A 21423-nucleotide genomic window follows, 5' to 3' on the forward strand; every position below is an offset into this window, starting at 1 on the left:
TATGTATCTACACCATTTACAACAACCACATCTACTCATTTGTGATCTTACAGAAGTGTCATTTTTCCTTTCCAAAATATCCTTCAAGTTATTTCCCCTGCTAAAAACTATTACAGGAGCATCGCCCAGGATTGATTTTAAGCTTTCACTTAAAAAATAATCCCATAAACTTTTTAAATTTGTACAAATTTCCAAGGAGCTATCATTATATTTCAAAATAAATTTAGGCCCATCCTTATCCATACCAACATTGTTTTCTTCACTGTTAGATCCAACCAAAACTGAATCTAAACCCCCTGTTTTCAAAATCGGGATATATTTACTTTTCCTCTTCTTATACACTTCTTTTTTAGTTTTAATTAAAAGTGTTAACGGGTAGCCCATCTCTAGAAATAACCCAATGAGTGTATATATCTCTTTTTTAAACTCTTCATCATCACTAATTAACCTGGAGAGACGAACCATCTGGCCCTTGACCAAACCTCTCCTTTGGTGTATAGGATGACAACTGGTGTAGTGTAACATAGAATTGGCATAGCTAGGTTTCCTATAAATATTGCTTACAAACCCCATTTCATTCTTAGAAATCCTGATGTCCAAAAAATTGGCGTAATCACAACTCCAATGGTATGTAAATTTTAAAAATCCAGAACAGTTGTTTAAATAGTCTATGAATTCCCTAACACTGTCTTCGTCACCCTTCCATAGAATGAGTAGGTCATCAAGAAATCTATTGTATGACAGTATATTTTTGTCAAATCTAGAATTGAGAATATGTTCTTTTTCCCATGCTAATAGAACCAAGTTAGCATAAACCGGGGCACACTTAGCGCCCATTGCTACCCCGGTTATCTGCTTATACCTTTCCCCTTCAAATATGAAGAAATTGTTGTTGAGTATCAGTTCCATAAGCCCATGACAAATTTCCAATTTCTCAGTATCAAATCTCCTACTAGAATATAAACTGTCGTAAAATAGCTCTAGACCCTCTAAATGGGGGATGACGGAAAATAGATTAACAACATCAATTGTTAGAAAGCCAAAGTTGCCCAATTTTGAAAAATTAACTGAATTTAGTCTTTCTAAACAATGCCATGAATCCTTCAGTATGTGTTCGGCATCCATTAAGGCTTTTTTACAATAAAAATCAACAAATGCAGCCAAAGGCTCAGTCTTGGAACCCTTTGCTGAAATGATAGGACGAAACTGTAAAATATCGGTTCCCTTATGGACCGTGGGTATGCCAAAAAATTTTGGCATGTTAGGGAACTTCACTACTAAAAAATGAAAATCTGCCTCATTAATGGTTCCTTGGTATAAAGCATCCAATAAATGTAAATCAATTCTCTGATATGCCGAATTGATCTCATGAATCGATACTCTAGAATAAGTGTTGTCATCATTCAAAATTGTCATCATCTGACCAACATAATCTATATTGTGCATGATGACCATCCCTCCACCCTTATCTGGCCTCATGCATCTATAATGGCCTGTTGATGTAAGTTCTTTAAGTACGGCTCTTTCATTATTAGTCAAATTATCAACATAAGTAGCCCTTTGCAAACATAATCTCCTCAATTCATATTCAACCATTCTTTCAAAAATGCTAATCTCTTTATTAGTAGGTGGCATAAAGGTGCTTTTCCTCCGAAGTAAATTAACTTGAGACACCCTGTTTTGAATGTTACTATCAGAACCTGACGTATGAAAATAGAGTTTCAAGTTAATTTCCCTTACAAACAGCTTGAAACTTTTTAATAACTGCGTTACATCCATTCTAAAACTTGGTACAAACTTTTCCCCTTTGCTGAACAGTTTAAAATGGGATTCATTGATTACTAAGTCAGTATAATTGTATATAATGTACCCCATTTCCTTTTGAATACTATGTTTCATTCCGTCACTTGAAATGGAAGACATGATACTGACGCATTGTGCCTCTACACCATCGTTGTTCAAATGAAGTCCCAAATTCTCAAATATTACTTCATTTAAAGAATTGACTTCACTACTAATAGGGGTATCCCCCCTCCCTTCATCCACTAAAGCATCTAACAAAAGTGATGAAAATGTTGAGGTGTCACCAAATTCACATTCTTCCCCCATAACCTCATATTTAGACTCACATTGTTTGCCACTGTTGTTCATACCATGTTCACATATTTTCACAGTATTATTGTCATGCAAAGCCAACCCTACTTTAACACCATCAGAATTGTCAACATTGTCATCATCAATTAAAATAAAACAGTTGTTGCCAGGTTCAACATTTGTATTAGTGCTCAAACTAGTAGATTTACATTTACATGTAGTTGAAATACAAGGTCCTTCACTATCCCCCTCATTGCCTTTGCAATTCTGAGAGCAGGGACCAGTAGATGAAAAAGATGTAAATAGCACACTAATATCACCACATAAAGAGAAATTAACTAAAAAGTCAGAGGTGGGGGGAGTCAATGAAAATTCATTCCCCTCCTCCCTGGACTTGATTGATGGAATTGACCTCGGTCTCACCCCTTGTTTAGAAGTCTCTCTGACCTCCGTGGTAATTCCGGCTCGCCCAAAAAATTATCTTCACCCTGACTTTCATTCGTACATTCTTCATTATGATTACTAAAGTCAAACCTAATAGGTGTTTCCTGATAATGTTTGACTAACTTGCGTCCCGGTGGATATGCAGTTCCTGTTTTGTATGCAATACAATCCCTGTTTAACTTTTTGTTTTTAATGGCCTTGTTCTTGTGGACAAAATTGTCAACATTCTTTGTAACCCTCTCATAGTGATTTTTATGCTGGAAAAATAGTAAATCTTGAGTAATGTTAGTGTCCAAACTAACAATTTCCTCACGTAACTGTTTAAGTTTGACTTCATTGTGCCTTAAAATGATATCAAGCAAGTCCATACCTGCCCTTTGATATAACTCGATCAATTCCTCATAAGCTTTAGAATCGGCGTCGATTCCCGTGGGTAGCTTCCATATACGTAAACCCATCGGTATCTGTCCCAATTCCCTGGACTTAGTGAGAAATAAACTGTCTAACTGTACTGCGCGGAACTTTGTACAAACCTTCTCGTACTTGAAAATCTGCTCACGTAACGTGAGAGGTTGCTGGTTAGTTTGACCCACGTATTCCCTTGCATTCAAGTCGCAATTCACGTCTAATGTAGGTGCTTCTAACCAGGAAATTATGTTTCGTTGCTGGGTGTTGTAGTCCATAGTGCCCGATGTTTGTGGCATCGCAGTGTTGGAAATATTGGCTCCAGTTAAATTTCCATTTGAGTTTCGCCCAACGATTCCACTATAAGTTGTTGTAGGTTTTACCCTCTGTCCCGGTGTAATATCGCTGGGTGAGTGCAAGGTGTACAGCTCTACCTGCGTCTCCGTAGGGCTGTTAATAGGAGTCACATCATCCTTGGCATTCTCCTCCTCATATAATCGAACCAATTTACCCAACACGGTAGTAAGTTCTTTAAGCAATGCCTCCATATTCACGACTTGCCTTGCCTAGCACCTCAAATCCTGGGTTAACCAACCAATGAACAAAGGATAAAAAGACTCCAAAAACAGAAATCCACGACAAATAAAAGCACAAGCAGGTCCACCACAGGATAAAGGTAACAATAAGGCTAAGACCACGAACAGTTGTAGGAAGCAGTTTAATCCACAAATCCACAAATTCAATGACTGAGCGCTTTCACCAGAAAACCTGGTATCATCAGAGTCTTACAATTAAGTTACACCCAGCATAATCTTATATACATTCTTTGAAACCAATTAACCAATTAAAAATTCCTGATTGATAATTGCCCTTAAAGGATACATTTGCAACAACCAAAATCACTTATAAATGTATAAAAATATAATAATAAAATGATGTATGAATACATTTATAAAAAATTGTATGATAATTAATGAATTTCACAAAAAAACAAAAAGAAATTTCCATCCTAACCTTGTTAGTGGACATAATCCTAAAAATATCTAAAAGTATGCATGTGAATATGTATATATATGAAAATATATATGATATAAATAACTATTTGATCTAAATGTAATATTTAAATATATAAATGTACAATAAGAACTCCTACTTCACAATCCTATGTAAATATATGTATATTATAAACAAGTATTTAATAATTTGGTACCATAATATAATATTTTCTATATATTGAATTAATTATTAATTGATATTAGTGGACACAATGTAGCAAATTCATAATAAATATACTACAGCCATCTAAATAAATCTCCAGCATAATTGAGGTCTAAATAAAATTAGATCTAAATTTTAACAAGGGTTTTAAAGAAATACTTTCATTGATCCCCGGGTATTTTGTAGCATTTAACCTAATCTGCCATTCCATCTCCCGAAGGGCTACAAGATTGTTAACATCACCATAAGTATTAGGTTTAATTCTATCTACTACAAAAAACAATTTTTTTTTAAATTCATGGCAAGTCCTAGTATGTAGATAAAGGGCATTGTGGTCATCCTTTCTTCTAATGGAACCACAATGTTCCCTAATTCTCTCTTTTAAACATCTTGTAGTCTTACCTACATAAAAAGCATCACATGTCATGCACGATGCAACATATACACAATTGTTGGTAACACAATTACAACGTCCAGGACATGCGATTGTATGGCCAAAACCTACTAAATAAAACCTAAATATATTTTTAGGATTATGTCCACTAACAAGGTTAGGATGGAAATTTCTTTTTGTTTTTTTGTGAAATTCATTATCATACAATTTTTTATAAATGTATTCATACATAATTTTATTATTATATTTTTATACATTTATAAGTGATTTTGGTTGTTGCAAATGTATCCTTTAAGGGCAATTATCAATCAGGAATTTTTAATTGGTTAATTGGTTTCAAAGAATGTATATAAGATTATGCTGGGTGTAACTTAATTGTAAGACTCTGATGATACCAGGTTTTCTGGTGAAAGCGCTCAGTCATTGAATTTGTGGATTTGTGGATTAAACTGCTTCCTACAACTGTTCGTGGTCTTAGCCTTATTGTTACCTTTATCCTGTGGTGGACCTGCTTATGCTTTTATTTGTCGTGGATTCCTGTTTTTGGAGTCTTTTTATCCTTTGTTCAGAATTAGGAAAGAACCATAGTTTTCCACTTCTTTAACACTTTCTGAACATGGACAGAAAATTGGATGAATCTGGACTGTCACCAAAAGACAGATGGGTGACAAGAACAACACAATCATGTTGGGACTTCCAAGATGGCTGCACATTGAGTAACAGCTTAATTCCCAGTGTGAAAACAGAAAAGTAGCAGAGAAAGCCAGTGGACCTAAATTCTGGGTAAATTTCAGTAACTGGCTAGCAAGTGCACCACCTGGAAGCCAGGAAGAAAGAAAACTGGGAAAAATACTGCAGCTGTTCTGCAAAAAGCAGTGCAAGCTCCAGAAATGACTTCCAGTAAGCTAGAGGAAAGTGTAAGGCAACTGCACAAAGACCTGACTAAAGTAAGTGAAACACTGATGGAGTATATCAACTCAAGCAATAAAAAGCTGGAAAAAATGGAAAAAGCTTTAAACAGATATTCAGATAAGGTAATAAAACTGCAAAACTCAGAGGTCAAAATGAATAAAAGGCTGGCTGAATATGAGACCACAAAAGAAGAGATCTTTCAAAAATAATAGAATTAGAGGACACATCATAGAGAAGCTGGAAGGAGCAGACTGTATTAATTTTATGAAAGCACAAATACCCAACTGGACTGGTTTTCCACAGCAGGAATTGTTAATTGAAAAGGCACACTGTTTGTATGCTCCAAAGCTGGCTATGAGAAAGCAACCTAGACCTTTAACAGTAAAGATGCAATCTTACCAGCAGAAGGAGTTGATTCTGACAAAACTGTGATATAAGGACAAAGTACTAAAAGTGGGAGACAGCAGAGTATTTGTGGAGAATGACTACTCATTGTACACCAGGCATAAAATGAATACATTTATTCCATTATTCAGAGAATGTCAAGAAGCAGGTATGAGATTCAAACTGTTGTACACAGCCATCTTCAAAATATTTTTTACCTGGAGGGACAAAATAATTTTTTGATGATGTACATGCTAAGGAAGAAATACAAAAGTTCGTCCAACAAAAAGTGAGCTGTGAAACAGAAGAAGATGTTGCTTCTTGTTCAGGTAATAAAGACCACAGAGAGGGTCTGCCAGTGAAACCTTTTCCAAAGTTTCAATGAAAAAATGCTTGAGAGAAGGAAAAAAGACACAAGGGTAGACTAGAGGAATCAAGAGTACTTTGGAAATTAAGCAGAGACAGGATTTGGGAGATGGAGATGAACAGAAATAAAACCAATAACGTGGTAATTGACAATTGTAGGACTACAAAACAATAGTGATATTTATGAAACATGACAGAACAAGAACATTTGGAAATATTGGATTTGTTTTTACTTTGTTAAATTTGTAGGGGAATGTAAAGCATATGCCCTACTTAATGTCATTCTTCTTCTTCTTCTTCTTTCGGCTTTTTCCCGGTTAGGGGTCGCCACAGCGGATCACCTTGTCCGCACATTGAATGGCAGTGGAGTTTTACGGTGTCGAGTTGCCAGCCCGGCGCCCAACCTTCCACAGAAGGCACACTCACACGCACACCTAGGGCCAATTTAGAGTGCCCAATCCACCTGCAGCATGTCTTTGGGATGTGGGAGGAAACCGGAGCACCCGGAGGAAACCCACGCGACCACAGGGAGGACATGCAGACTCCGCACAGAAGGCACCCCAGCCGAGGATCGAACCGGAGAACCTCTTGCTGTGAGGCGGCAATGCTAACCACTGCACCACCGTGGCCGCGCCCTACTTAATGTCATTAATGTTCAGAAAAATATTCAGGCGAGGGGAAGAGGAGGGAGAAAGTTAACTATAAGTAATTTTTTTTTCTTAATGGTACTATTTTAATGGTGCATGATTTTATTTGCATGCTATAAAGTAAATATTTCTCAGTTATTTTTAAGTGTAATGGGCATACTAATGTAAATAGGTGCTCCTGTATTTTTTTCTATCTTCTTCTTTCTTTCTCCTTGTTCAGTTTTAAGAAATGTAGGAACTGCAATTAAAAAAAAAATGGAAGTTAAAAAAATTCTGGGAGAAATAATCAGCTTTCAGCAAGGAATATTACTGGAATATATATGGTAGGGACTGCAATTTGATCTGCAACAGTAAAGATTTGTCTGGAGTTTAAAATAGGGTGGAAATAAAAGAAAGGGAAATATGATTAAGAAGTAATAAGAATTATTTAGAAGGACTGACAAATGCTAAAGTATTGCAAAATAGGGGGAATGTCACAGAACAAGAAGAGGAGCAACTGCAAAATGATAAATAGAAAACAAGGGATTACCTCAGTAATATGCATGAGTTTAGAAATATTGCCATTAAGCAACTGTTTTATAATAACTCTAGAGCACAAAAATGTTTAGCAGAATTACTCAGGCAACAGAAAGTAGAAAGGGCTGTCACAAAACTTAGGGAGACTATAAGATATAAGGAAGATGACAAAAGATCCTGTAGAAATATTAGAAATAGTTTGGAAATTCTATGAAAGTCTGTATAAAGTAGTTGTGCCCTGAGTTGATAATTCTTGTAGTTTCATCATTTCCCAGTAGCAGTCTGTAGGGACTGCAACTTAGGCATAACAAAGAATGAAACTTGGCCACTTTAGAAAGAAAAAGAAGTAACAACACTGAGAATACTGTTCTGTGCGATTATCCCTGTTTGTCTTTTAAAGGAAAACTCCATGTTATAACTCAAAAAAATTTTTTCCATTGTATCTTTGTTTTCTGAGCTATGTAATGCCTCAAAATCACCCTGAGTGCTTCTTCTACAATTTTAATGTGTTTCCCTCAAAATGGTAGATGATGGGGCCTGCCTTGGTAACATGATCATTTTTTCTTGCTTTTATTCCTTCTTCCCAGAATACATTTCAAGTCCCCTTTGTATGAATCATGCCAGACATAAGGAAGTGGTGTTATTTTCTCATGCCATTAAGATAGAATGGCAGGACTGTGAAGCACTGTCATCTAAACACACCTTCTGTAACAGAGCTACTTCTATGTTTCTCTGAGTGAGCCTCATTTATGTGTCAGAGGTTGTTCTATGCTATAAATAGCTGTTAGCTACTTCCAGCAAAAGAAAGTAGGTAAATAGCAAGCTTTTGTAAATGGATTATTTTATAGTTCTAAAAAAATTGACAGGCCTTTCTGCACACTCTCATAGTGAGGTGTGAAACTCTCACTGCAGTAAATGATCCTTGCTTTACATTTACAGGTGACAAGTAGTAGGACTCCAAAGTATGTATATGTGCTACTTCCCAATGCCTTCAGTGGAAAGTTTGTTCTCTTTCTTGAATGATGCAGCATTAAAATGTGCTTTACTAGCTCCTTAATTATTTCTGTCATGTTTACCCCCCTTTTTTCTGTTTAGTATTTATTTATACTTTGGTAACCAGGAAAGTGAACTGTTCCAAGGGCACTTTTCAGCCATGATTCAGGCTACTTAGGCAAGGATAATAACAAGTAATAAATAAACTTTGCAATACAAAGAAAAAAAATACTGACATAAAGACATTGTCAAAGATTGCATATGCAACACATAGCCAGTGTGTGACCGTGAATAAGTAAAACATTAAGCAACATTTACTAGAATGTATACATTAGTAACCCTTAACTCTACTATGTTAAGTTTATTATAAATAATAAATTGTATGCACCCATAATTTGCATATGTATGTATATATATATATATATATATATATATATATATATATATATATATATATATATATGGATCTACCTCACTTGGTCGACATGTCATATGGTCGACAATTCATTTGGTCAACAGTTCATTTGATCGACAAGCATTTTAAGTGGGGGGGCTTCGCCCCCCACACACCCCCCCTAACTATATATATCAACTCCAGGGTTGCACAACATTGGGGAAGGGGGCAAATGCTTGTCGATCAAATGAAATGTCGACCAAATGAACTGTCAATCAAATGAAATGTCGACCAAGTCAGGTAGACCCATATATATATATATATATATATATATATATATATATATATATATACACACATATATATATACATATATATAGTGCATGTGTACAAAAACATATACATATGAGTGTGTGTATAACAGAGAACTAGATTATATGCCTGTGTGTGTACTTCATGTCCTTTAAAGAAAAACAAATCAAAATGGAAATTTTTTGTAACTGTATATGTGTGTCTACACATAAACACACACACATATATATATAAAAAGTCTTTTGGCTTTTCTCTGTTAGGGGTCGCCACTGCGGAACTCCGGTCTGCTAATGACTGGCAGTGGATTTTTACGGTGCCGAGTTGCCAGTCGATGCTCAAGTTTCAAAGAAGGCACACCCATTCATGCATGCTCCTATCTGCATGTCTTTAGATGTCATTCGACCACGTGGAAGACATGCAGACTCCACACAGAAGGCGCTCCAGCTGAGAATCATACAGGAGAACCTCTTGCTGTGAGGTGACAATGCTAACCTCTGCACCACCAAGGCTACACACACACACATATATATATATATATATATATATATATATGTGTGTGTGTGTGTGTGTGTGTGTGTAAAAAGGTATGTAGCATGTAGAATACTATATGTGGGATGCAGCGCTGTGTTTAAATGTGCATCTGACTGTGTGCACATTTAAACACAGTTAAGTACTTCTGATTTGCTTTTGTTAATGTTTTTAATGCAAGAACACATAGTAAACATATGTTAAAGTAAATTCAGCTGTATAGTATGGTTGCCATCAATGGTCACATTTCCTTTGTGGACTATGAAATGTTCATGCACTCTAACAATGTAAGGACTAACTCAGCTAGTGGGAATCTCTTACCATGGATCTGTGTGTACAAGATATGCATCCTGCTCTGGGAGCATGTCACAAAAAAAGCATAAAAGACCTTTTTATGAACATTATCAGTGCACCTAGTTGGGCGGCCACGGTGGTGCAGTGGTTAGCATTGCCGCCTCACAGCAAGAGGTTCTCCGGTTCGATCCTCGGCTGGGGTGCCTTCTGTGCGGAGTCTGCATGTCCTCCCTGTGGTCGCGTGGGTTTCCTCCGGGTGCTCCGGTTTCCTCCCACATCCCAAAGACATGCTGCAGGTGGATTGGACACTCTAAATTGGCCCTAGGTGTGCGTGTGAGTGTGCCTTCTGTGGAAGGTTGGGCGCCGGGCTGGCAACTCGACACCATAAAACTCCACTGCCATTCAATGTGCGGACAAGGTGATCCGCTGTGGCAACCCCTAACCGGGAAAAGCCGAAAGAAGAAGAAGAAGATCAGTGCACCTAGTTGATAGGGTTGCATCTTGTCACTCTTTCTGCAGTTTTCTCCTGTGTGTGTGTGTGTGTGGGGGGGGCGGGGGGCTTGAAATGGTAAATGTGTTGATACTTTACAATAAAAAATATTTTTTGACTTTTCTCTAAATTTCACAGAAATCTTTGCTGCTATATTTAAGTTATTTTAACATATAAATTATTATACATAACCATCATTTAAAGCTTAACATTTTAATACTGTGTTGCTGCTTATGTATATTTATCAGAAGAAGCCACAACTGACTTTAAGCCCCTGACTGATCTAATTGCTTTGTTTTGCAATGAAAGGGGAGTGTTAAGTTCTCCTCCTCTTTGAAATCAAAACATTGGAAAACAGTTCCACAGCTTTCTGTCTTTTTTATATCGGCTGCTGAGTTCCTAACATTAGCAGGATTAGTTGCCCATCTAAGAATGACAGCAGTACCTGACAGGGTATACTACAGATTTAACTGTGTCTGTGAGATAACATGCAGGTGGAGATGAATTCCTTTGCAAAGTATGGGAGAAGTTAAGCTTAAAAAAGTAGGTGGACTTTCCTTTCTTTTGATTCCAATGCAAGGAAATAAAAGCACAAGCAGGTTTCTGGTATTGTACTGTAGAGAGAAAAGAAACCTAAAGATTGGGTTAAACTGTAGCAGCAGGCAGAGTTTTCCTTTAGGTAGCCACTGAAATGATGGTAATTAAACCTGACTGATTAAAAAAAAAGCAGGGTATACATGAAAACACATGTAAAGTCAGTACATTGACAGGAGCTTAGGGGCTATGATGTAATATTTTAAAGCCAAACACTGCAATGTGGGATACGTAGAGGTGGACTAATAAATCAAGATGCTGGACCCCATGTGGGCAGACTCTGGAGTTACATTTAAAAATATAAAAAAGTATATAGAGTCCAAAATGGTGTTAAAATGTAGGAAACATCAAGACATGATGAAATAAACATGTTTTTTCAGTCTGTGGGTGCAGTTCTCCTTTAAAACAGACAAAGAAGAACCTAGCATAAATAAGTAAAACGCTGCTTTCCATTAGACAAATTCACAACCAAAAACAATAAGAAACGAAAAAAACGAAAGGATATAAGAATCCCTATGTTGAATGCATAATCCTGAGCTGTGAATCAATACATAACACAGAAGAGATGTAGAAAAAATAAATCCATTTTTTCAACGATGAGTAGCATGGACACTAACAGAAGGAAGAAGAACCTCAGAAAGCATGGTGAGGTAAGATTAGTCATCCGGGCTAAGTTTTGTCTGTCTGTTTTAAGGAGTCTCTGTAACATTTTACTGTGAATATTGCAAGGGCTAACCTGTTCTTACTCAAGACAACATATGATGTTCTTAAGTGTACGTAGAATGTCAAGTTAGAAAAAACTACATTAAGACCAGATTTAAGGCTAAAAGCATTCCATTCCAAAACATTACTTGAATTATGACTTTACAGAGTTAATGTCTTTAACATACACTTGAGATAATACAACCCTGTTAGAGTAGCAGAAAAGAGACGGAGAGTAAAGACATAAATCAGTATTGCATAAATTCATAAATAAAATTGTAGCAACCTGTCTTTTTATATCTGGAAATGTAAATGTGCCAGGACACTGAACGTCCAGACAATTTAGCAGCACTTATGAGGTTTACAAAACAGTCTTGTCACCAATCTATGGGTTCTGAGTTGTTTGGCTTTTGCTACATACCTACAATCAACTGCATTACTAGCTGAGTTAAGTGCAAACTTGCATTTCATTTTATTTTTCTGTGTATTTAATTGTTTCATTGGTTTGTGTCTCTCTGTAGTTATTTATTTTTCTATTTAATTGTTTTATAGAATAGTGTGGTCTATCTCTGTCTCTGCTGTTAGTGGGGGCTATTGTGTTTCACTTCATTGATATTCAGTGTTAAACTCTTAGCCTAGAGGGTTTCTCTGTATTTAGAAGTTTTAGTCACATATTTTTGAATTTATTACTGCTCAATTTCTGAGTTGTTTGGCTTCTGCTACATACCTACAATCAACTGCATTACTAGCTGAGTTAAGTACAAACTTGCAATGTTAAAGATTGCACCTCATTTTATTTTTCTGTGTATTCAATTGTTTCATTGGTCTGTGTCTCTCTGTAGTTATTTATTTTTCTATTTAATTGTTTAATGGAATACTGTGGTCTCTCTCTGTATCCGCAGTTGGAATTGTCCACCCCTCCTGTAAATTTGTGTTTGAACACTCCTCCTGAGTCTATCTCATTTGCTCACTCAGCCGAGCACAGTGAGATCATATTTTGACTTCAGACACTCCTACCTGTCCCATCTGTTCAGCTCTATCCCAGCTCTATTCAAGTCTAGTGTCACTAGCTCATTCTACCTAATACAGAGAGAACATTTGTGAAGTGCAAGCCACGTAGGTCCTTAATTTTGAATTATCTTCTGTTTCTCCCTTCTCCCTTTCCACTTTCAAAAAAAAATTCTAAGCTTGTTTCCTACCTTTCCTGTAACTAGTTTAGTCCAGATACAGATTTGCTGTAACCAGGACTGTTTGTAAGCTTCTGAGCCCCCAATGCCTTTCTGTGTTGGAGGGAAGCCTTCTAGCTTATCAGTCGGAGTGGTAAGCACTAGGCAGCCTATCTATCACAAGAGTGGTTTCTGGCCCAGAAATTGTAGCTTATTGGCTGTTTGGGCAGTTTTTCGATCTCTTTCAACTTTCTGGTTTAAAAGCCTGTGTTTGCACTTGTTTCCCACCTTTCCTGTAACTCATCTAGTCCAGATACAGATTTGCTGTATCCAGGACTGTTTGTAAGCATCTAAGCCCCCAAAGTCTTTCTGTGTTGGAGGGAAGCCTTCTATCTTATCAGTGGGAGTGGTAAGCACTAGGTAGCCTATCTACCACGAGTGGTTTCTGGCCCAGAAACTGTAGTTTATTAGCCATTTCGACAGCTTTTCCATCCCTTTCAACCTTCTGGTTTAAAAGCCAACGTTTGCGCTCATTTCCCACCTTTCCTGTAACTAGTCTAGTCCAGATACAGATTTGCTGTATCCAGGACTGCTTGTAAGCTTCTGAGCCCCCCCCCCCCCAAGCCTTTCTGTGTTGGAGGGAAGCCTTCTAGCTTATCAGTGGAAGTGGTAAGCACTAGGTAGCCTATTTACCACAAGAGTGGTTTCTGGCCCAGAAATTGTAGTTTATTGGCCGTTTGGCAGTTTTTCCATCTCTTTCAACTTTCTGGTTTAAAAGTCTGCATTTGCACTTGTTTCCCACCTTTCCTGTAACTAGTCTAGTCCAGATACAGATTTGCTGTAACCAGGACTGTTTGTAAGCTTCTGAGCCCCCAAAGCCTTTCTGTGTTGGAGGGAAGCCTTCTAGCTTATCAGTCGGAGTGGTAAGCACTAGGCAGCCTATCTATCACAAGAGTGATTTCTGGCCCAGAAATTGTAGTTTATTGGCTGTTTGGGCAGTTTTTCGATCTCTTTCAACTTTCTGGTTTAAAAGCCTGTGTTTGCACTTGTTTCTCACCTTTCCTGTAACTCATCTAGTCCAGATACAGATTTGCTGTATCCAGGACTGTTTGTAAGCTTCTGAGCCCCCAAAGTCTTTCTGTGTTGGAGGGAAGCCTTCTATCTTATCAGTGGGAGTGGTAAGCACTAGGTAGCCTATCTACCACGAGTGGTGTCTGGCCCAGAAACTGTAGTTTATTAGCCATTTCGGCAGCTTTTCCATCCCTTTCAACCTTCTGGTTTAAAAGCCAACGTTTGCGCTCATTTCCCATATTTCCTGTAACTAGTCTAGTCCAGATACAGATTTGCTGTATCCAGGACTGCTTGTAAGCTTCTGAGCCCCCCCCAAGCCTTTCTGTGTTGGAGGGAAGCCTTCTAGCTTATCAGTGGAAGTGGTAAGCACTAGGTAGCCTATTTACCACAAGAGTGGTTTCTGGCCCAGAAATTCTAGTTTATTGGCTGTTTGGCAGTTTTTCCATCTCTTTCAACTTTCTGGTTTAAAAGTCTGCATTTGCACTTGTTTCCCACCTTTCCTGTAACTAGTCTAGTCCAGATACAGATTTGCTGTATCTAGGACTGTTTGTAAGCTTCTGAGCCCCCAAGCCTTTCTGTGTTGGAGGGAAGCATTCTAACTTTTCAGTGGGAGTGGTAAGCACTAGGTAGCCTATCTAGCACAAGATCCAGGTACAGATTATTAGTTTTAACACTTGAATTTGCTTATTCGTGCTCAGCACTTGTTCAGAACTTGTTGTTAGCACTAAATAAGCTACAAATTACTACAGCACCCAACCTTCCTCTTTGCTTGGAGGAAAACAGTTTTTATACTTACTTTCCTCACTTGCTGGAGAAAAACAGCTTTTATACTCACTTTCCTCACTTGTCTAGAGGAAAGTAGTTTTTTTATTCAGGCATGTCCAAGGGTCAGCTACCAGTGTTCTCTCCTGTCTGTCTGATGAATCTGGACATCTTGTGGCAATGTAGCAATTGCCTCATGCACACAGACAACCCTCTCCTCCTACCACCCAACACCACAACCTTGTGAGAGATGCACTTATCTAGCCAAACTGGAGGTAAAACTCTCTCCAACCAAGACTGAACTTCACAGTCAAGAGGAGAAGGTAAACAATTGCACCACACCACACTCATCACATAGTCCCACTAAACCTACCCCACCAGAGACCTCCAAAACAGAAATGCAAGCAACCACCACCCCCCAACACAACCCAAATGACACATAGCCCACAGACTCAGTGTGCCAATAAACCACAGCCCATAAGGCAAACCAACGTACCCAACACACTAGTCATAGGTGACTCTATAGTCAGGCACACTGATGTCCCACTCACCAGGCTAAACAAGGAGAAGGTTACTGTCAGCTTCCTGTCGGGTGCCAGGATCCTCCACATAACCTATGCACTCAGTTCACTCCACAAGTATAGATATGACTCTGTCATTGTCCATGTTGGTGTGAATGAACTGAGACATACCTCCCTGGACTACATGAAAAGAGACATGGAAGAGCTGTCCAATCTTGTAGCCCAGGCAGGTATGACCCTAGCCCTGAGTAGCATCCTGCCATCACCCAGAATGATACAAGGACAGAATGACTGACTTCAACAATTGGCTAAGCTTCTGGTGTCATTCTAAGGGGATCCAGTAACCGTCTGCCTGGGATGACATGGTCGATAGGCCACGATGCTTTACCAGAGATGGCCTGCACCTGTTGCCCCTGGGATTCCGGATACTGGCTAAGGCTCTTGCCACCCCTATAGTGCCTTTTTTAGGCAAGGTTCAAATGACAACTTCACCACCATAGCAGGAACAGGCAAGCAAAAATTGAGGGTAATGCTACTCAATGCTAGTAGTCTAAATCTAAAAATGCATTCACTCGTGGCACTCCTTAAAATGGAGAACATCAATATCTGTGCAGTGACTGAGACCTGGTTCAAGGCTCTAGAGAGCACGTCTACATTACCAGGCTATAACTCATACCACACTTTTCGGCCATCTAACCAGGACCAGAACACCATAGGCAGAGGTGTGTCCATATTCATTAAGAATATCCACACCTCCAGGCTAGTTGCGCAGCATAATGCATCAGAGGTTATCCAAGTGCAACTAATTCTGGGCAAATCTGAAATCCAAATTGTAGCTTGCTACAGATCCCCCCACCAAGGACTCCCACTCCTCTTTTCTTGATATACTGGAAATATTCGGGTTCGACCAAGCACCCTAATAATGGGCGATTTCAACTACTGAACCATTAACTGGGAAAACTATTCACGTACCAACTCCTTTGCTCAATGCTTTCTGGAATTCATAAATTCCAATGCCCTGGATCAACTTATCCACACCCCCACCAGGGAGGACAATATCCTAGACCTAGTCATTACCAACATGAGTCACCGGTGTTCCACACCTGAAATCAACTCCTCGTTGGTCAGATCCGACCATAAGCTAATCACCTGAGATAGCCGCATCCCGCCCCCACCCATCATTAAGGAAACCATGGTAAAAATTTTCTGCAAAGCCAACTTCATGCTTCTTAAGCAGAAGTGGCGAACTTCATGGCACCCATGCAAATGGACAATACAATTACGATTGCTGAATCCTACACAAATGCACTCTAAAAGCACTTACACGAGTGCATGGATCGTGCTATCCCAAACAGAACCAAGATGCTATCCTCCAAAAAAAGGAAGCCAATCTGGTGGTCCCCTGCCATAAACAAACTCTACAACAGAAGGAAGAAACTGTTGCAAAAGAGAGTAAAATCCAATGAGTGGAGGAGCTCCCTGGTCAGACTCAGTAAGAAGCTGAGATCCCCTATAAGATCCTCCAAAGCTAGCTATGAAAACACAATCGCTACTGATTCTAAGGGCAACCACAAAGCATTCTATAGGTATGTCAAGAATCTCAATGGCAACACCCAGATCTGCTTGAGTTACAGCACAACGGCATGAAAATTACAGAACCAACTGATATTGCTAACATCCTGGCAGATAGGTTCAGTGCTAACTTTACCCCCCCCTCACCCCTAAAGGGCCCATATCTATACTGGAAGAATGCAGAGTCCCTGTAATCACATCTATGCAGGTAAAAGCTGCACTATCTAAAACCAAAAACACACCATCCATGTGACTGGACAACATCCCAGGCTGCATTTTACATGAACTTCAGAACTAACTGGCTCCCCACCTAAGAACCATGTTCAGCCATAGTCTCACATCAGGCTTTGTGCCCATTGAATGGAGCACAGCAACAGTTATCCCACTCCACAAAGGGGGAGCCACCATTGATCCTAGGAACTATCGCCCTATTAGCCTGACAAGCCTGGTCTGCAAAGCCATGGAACGTATCATCATGGAACTCATAAACAAAGACATTGGTAACCTCCAAACTCTGGACCTCAACCAGTTCGTGTTAGTGAAAGGCAGATCATGCCTTCTGAAACTGATCGACTTCTTTGAGGCAGTCGCCAAAACCGTAGACGAGAATAAAGTGGTTCACACAGCCTATCTTGACCTTGCCAAAGCTTTCGACACCATCCCCCATTCTGTAATTATAGCTAAACACACTAAACTAGGTATAAATCCCTACGTCACAAGATGGGTTTCCAACTGGCTCACTGACAGAACCCACACTGTAAAAGTTGCAAACTCCAAATCTGACTTCAAACCAGTGACAAGTGGAGTACCACAGGGTTCAGTCCTGGGACCTCTCCTGTTTGTACAGTGACAAGTGGAGTACCACAGGGTTCAGTCCTGGGACCTCTCCTGTTTGGTATCTACTTATCTGAAGTACAAGATAACACAGAAGGCCTCTGTCTAATGAAGTTTGCAGATTACTGCAAACTAGGAGCCATAGTCGAGTCCCCAAATGATGTGGACATCCTACAGAAGGGCCTCACTGCGGCAGATGCCTGGTGTCAGAGGCATGGCCTCAGCTCAATGCCAAAATGTGCATTGTCATCCCCTTTGGTAAAAGCTCTGTACCCATACCTATGAACTACCACATAAACGGCAGTCTACTTAACACTGAATGTGTGATAAGAGACCTTGGGATCCAGGTGGACAGTAGTCTCTCCTTCGATAATCACATCGCCACAGTAGTCAGGAAATCCTTCTATGTGGCACACCTCATCACAAAAGGGTTCTCATCCAGGAAAAAAAGAGGTAATTGTTCCCCTCTACTCGGCACTCATTAGACCCATTATAGAGTACAATGCCCCATTTGGAACGCACATCACAAGACATCTGCAGCAGCTGGAAAGTACCTCACAAAGAGGATTACTGGCCTCAAACAGATGCCCTACACTGACCGTCTCAAAAACCTCCAGCTTTACTCTGTAGTATATCACCTACTCCGAGGAGATCTCTGCCTAACATATAAAGCTATGTTAAACCCAGATCTGTTGGACATGCTACACCTTAAGAAATCCCAATCTCTCCGAGCTACATGTTGTAGGGACCTAAACCTTGTCACCACAATAAACAGGACATTCTGGAGGGATAGATTCCTGTCCCAGAGACTTCCTATACTCTGGAACAAGCTACCCATCTATGTCAAGCAAAGTTTCTAATTAGCACATTTTAAGAAAAATTTTGATGAATGGATGGGAAAGAGGAAATACACCCTGGGGATCACTTCTGTGGCTCTGCTCGACAGGGGCACAGGAAATTAACTTTCCTGGGTGACATAAGCCAGGGAACCTTGTTGACTAGGCTTACTTAGGCCCTTGGGCTGATAACCTAGTACCTACCTATGAAGCTAAGAAATGCTGAAGTACAGAAAATACCCTTAGTCCTCATTTTGCTGTAGTGTGATATGTGCAGAACTAAACCTGACCAAAGAAATTAATATTGTGGAAACATCTGTCTGTCGCATTGCTCATTTGAGAAGTATTCATCTGACAGAGTGAAGCAGATTGGGCTAATGTATTTCTAAGTCCTTTTTTTGCTACATGAAGCATGTGTAGCATGAGCCCTAACAGAAGGAAGGACAACCTCAAAAAGCACATATGAGTAACATTGTTCATTTAGGCTATATTTCTGCTGTCTGTGTCCAGCAGTCTCTGCAACTTTATTTTGTGCCTACATTGTGGATATCATGCTCTTGTTCATGATAACCTATAACCTTCATATCTGTACACAGAAAATCATGTCTGTAGACATTAGATAAGACTAGACTTATTGATAAAGTATTCCATTCCAAAACTTTCCCAGAAGTATTGCTTTGTAGAGTTAATGTGTTGAGCATTCATTTGAGAGAATACAACTCCCTTATAGTAGAAGAAAAAAGTAAACAGAGAGTGAATATATAAATCAGTATTGCATAAACTCATGAATAAAATTTCAGCAATCTGTTGGACATCTAGAAATGTAAATGTCTCCAGAAACTGAAAGTGCATACAAATACAACAGCACATATGGTATACAAAAAAAAAAAAAAGAAGTTGTCTTACCATAATGTTCCATCTGTGTTGTTCATCTACATTCATTCATTCATTACTGATGGGTCCAGAACCGATCCTTGGTTCCGACTCGGCCGCTGTACCAAGCTCGTGTCAGCCAAAAAACTCTCATGCTAAGATTACCCATAGTGCCTCTCTCCCCATTACCTCAGGTCAACTTTGCCCAAGGATGTAAAAGCGGAGGCATTTTCTGCTCAGAATACCCTAAACCAGGTAAAGAACCATATCCAAAAACCTCCAGGAGCCTACTGGAGGGGGATAGTGGGAGGGGCGTAATGAATGAATGAAGATGAACAACACAGATGGAATGTTATGGTAAGACATAACTTCTTTATCTGGTGTTGTTCATCTTTATTCATTCCTTACTGATGGGACAGAGTCCCTAGCTACCTAGTTTCCTGGGAGGCCCTATGAAAGAATATTCCTGAGTACCATTGAACCAAAGGCAGTTCTCCCCCTGGAGATCAAATACAATTTGCAATGATTAATAAAGGTATGTGGTGAGGCCCACATTGCTGTTGCACAAATATCATCCATGGTAGCTCTAGAGTAAAAGGCCACCAAAGTTGCCATAGATTTGGTTGAATGTGCTCTAATTTTGTTTGGCAGGGGCAATTTAATATGATGGTAGACAAGACATATGGAATCTCTTAACCATTTCGACAAGGTAATATTGTAAATTGCCTCTCCTATTTTAGGCCCAGAATAAGAGATAAGGAGTTGGTCGGATTTCCTAAAGTATTTTGTTCTGTCCAGGTAGAACTGTAATTATCTGTGTATATCCAGTAAGTGGAGACAGTACTCCCCTTTATTACAAAAATTTGGGAAGAATACTGGTTAGTCGATTGGTTCAAGGTTAACTCTGAAATTACTTTGGGCAGAAAGGGAGGATTAGTTTGAAGCGATACTCTGTCTTTGTGAAAAATTAAGTAGGGACGTTTGGCACATAAGGCCTGATGTTCAGATATCCTTCATGCTGAAGTAATAGCCACCAGAAAAAGAGACTTCCACGAGAGAAATTTTATGTCACAATTGGCTGCAGGTTCAAAAGGGGCTTTAGTTAGTGCCTGCAACATAAGGGTGAGGTTCCAAGGTTCAATAGGTTCTCTAATGGGGGGCCTGATTTGAGAAACCCCTTCCAGAAAGGTTTTGCAGAGGCAATGAGAAATCAAGGAGGTATCGCCGAAGCCATCGTGAAAATTGGAAATAGCAGCCAGGTGAACCTGAATTGTAGAAGCTGCTAATCCGGAATGTAATAGGCTGGAGAGATAATGGAGTACATCAGGGACTGAGGCTAAACCAGGATCTATGTTATCACGAGCCCATAAACCAAATCTCTTCCACTTGTCAGAATATAATTTTGTGTTGGAAGTCTTATGAGAAGCCAGAAGAATGTCGCGAACAGGTGAGGAAAGATTCTTCTGCCTGGCAATTATTGGGAGTGGAGAAACCAAGCCATCAGCTTGAGGCTGGAAAGGTTCAGGTTTTGTAGCCCTTGAGGGTGTAACAGTAATTCCGGAGCTGGATCCAGAATGCAAAGTTTGCATACTAGATGAGGCCATATGAAGGGAAACAAAACTTGTCGGGGCAAATAAGGAACAATGAGGATTACTTTGCTTCTCAACTGAATTGCTTTCTTCAAGAAATACGGGATCAGTGGTATCAGGGGAAAGGTGTAGAGCAGTCCCATGGGCCAATTGTGTGTGAGTGCACCCAGAGGGGATTAGGGCAAAGTAGCTCCTGCACTTGTGATTTATGGGTGAGCCAAACAAGTCACAGCAAGGCTGGGCCCAGCAATTGAAGATCATCAATGCCACTGAAGGATTGAAGGACCACTTGTGAGGTAGAAGAATACACCTGCTCAATTTGTCTGCAATCACGTTGGAATCCCTGGGAATGTGCATTGCTATTAGAAAGCTGTTGGGGACTATCACCCATTGCCAAATTCTCATGAGTTCCCGACACAGAGGATAGGATTTGGTTCCCCCTTGTTTGTTGATGTACCAGACCACTGAAATGTTGTCTGTCTAAATAGCAACAGTCTCTGACAGGAGGGTGT

Source organism: Protopterus annectens, chromosome 2.part1 (assembly GCF_019279795.1).
Source record: "Protopterus annectens isolate FY-2018-M chromosome 2.part1, PAN1.0, whole genome shotgun sequence".
Taxonomy (NCBI): domain Eukaryota; kingdom Metazoa; phylum Chordata; order Ceratodontiformes; family Protopteridae; genus Protopterus; species Protopterus annectens.